Raw genomic sequence first — 1,910 nt, forward strand, 5'->3', positions numbered from 1 at the left:
CTGTCCTTAGAGCACACTCTTTATGCTCTTTGGGTCAGAAGCTGCTAACTTCTATAGGCAGAAATGCAAAGCAAACCAACAAACAAACAAAAACTGAGTCAAGGAAGACAAAAAGCAGTCATATGACACAGTATACTTTGGAAGCCAGGGCATGAGTAGTGCTAAATACTTGGTTTCTAAATTGCCTGAATAGATTTGGCTCATTTAGACTTTATAAATGGTTGCGGTTGTATACAGTGGCCCTTATCCAGACAATTCTTGGGGTTTGGGGAAGTCTTTGTGATTGAGCTGGTGTTCTTCCCACAGGCAAGCACATGCTCTTATATGGGTCCTGAACACTAGATGGTAGAGCTCCTTCCAGACTCAATTTTGTTCACTTGTAGAACCATTGGCAGTTTGTCCACTGCCCAGGGACAGCTTTAGACTCCGGTCAGGTGAGGAAAGGACCTGGACTACAAACTTCAAGGAGTCACTCACTTTGGAGGTCAACGCAGCACCAGGCTCCCAGACTGAGTGTTTCTTTAAATTTTGCTCTCTAGGTGCCTCTCCTACCTATCTAGTCCTGAATCTCCCTGGCAGTACTGCACTTCAGAGAAAAATCCAGGAAGTTCCAGTCCTGCGCCCCAGCTCTACCCCATTCTAGCTATGGAGTTGTCCAGAACCAGCATTTAGAAAAGTTTGTTGGCAGAATTTGTCTTAATTTGATGATTCTGAGACCAAAGGGGAAAAGAAAGGACTAATTAGGGATATGATTTGTATAAGAATTTGAAATTCTAAAAATCCCAACCCACTCACCAGTTCAAATGATGCCTATAACCAGAAAGAAATGTCCCTTCTGCAATTTCAAGAAAATAGGATAGCATTGCTAGGAACTAAGTTGTCTCCTTACCAGATAATTTTTAAAGGACGTTTACTTGCTTGGAGAAAACAAGGAGTTCAAATGGTGATAAGGATTTTTCTTTGTGCTTTAGTGAAAGCCTTTAAACTATACTTACAGTGTACTTAAATTTGCTACCTAAGGATTACACTTCAAAGTATCTGTACTGTTTTGACAACCTGGAGATGTATTCACCTAATTTTATCTTAGAATCTGAAAGAGGTGACACACTGTTTTAAAGATTCTTAAAAATGTTTATCTGAAACCTGGTGGCACTTAACTGCCTTTGTGAATCATCAATTTTTTGGTGACCCAAGGTTGAAAATTAGTCTAAGCCACAGAGATTTATTTAATGGTCCAAGCCTTCCCATGAACATATATTAAAGTTTTCTTTACAGGACTTTTTCCATAGCAGTTTCTTCTTGGCCTAGAGAAGTTTTTAAAACAAAAATTACAGGTAGGCAAAAGACTGAAGGTTCTGAATTTGGAAAAATCTCCTTCTGGCGAGTTTCTTTTTCTTCTTTTGAAATTCTCTGTCACAGTTTCTCCCCAAAGCAGAATGGAGTGGAGCACTGTTTCATTTCAGCAGATCTGAACAAGATAAGGGTTACCCCCAGCCTTAGTTCAGGCGTTTTTACCGCTCATAACTATTTCAATCACCTCCCCCTTTTCTCCCACCAAAAAGAGCGGTGGCCCCTACTCGGCCGCCGAATGCCTCAGCTCCTCTGGCTGCTACTACAACGCCCCACTCGGCTCCCACACGCCGCTCCCACAGTCCTTTCTCCAGTTTGTTTATAAAAGTCAGGGAGGGAGGGGAGGAGAGGCCGGGGTGAGGGAGGACTTGCTCTTTGTTTACATTAAACAAACGACCGGCTAAGAGCTCAAGCAGTCTTCCTTGACCTCGTTCCCTCTCCCTAATTTTAACAAAAAGGAAAAAATATTGTATCCAAGGAGAATGCGAGGGGCGGGGGGAGGAGAGCGGCGGCCCTGGCTCTATTCAGCCGGGACGCGGGGGCGCGGCCGGTTTCCGCTG

The sequence above is a fragment of the Fukomys damarensis genome, unplaced genomic scaffold (assembly GCF_012274545.1).
Source record: "Fukomys damarensis isolate Sample0158 unplaced genomic scaffold, DMR_v1.0_HiC HiC_scaffold_21, whole genome shotgun sequence".
In the NCBI taxonomy this organism is placed as follows: Eukaryota; Metazoa; Chordata; class Mammalia; order Rodentia; family Bathyergidae; genus Fukomys; species Fukomys damarensis.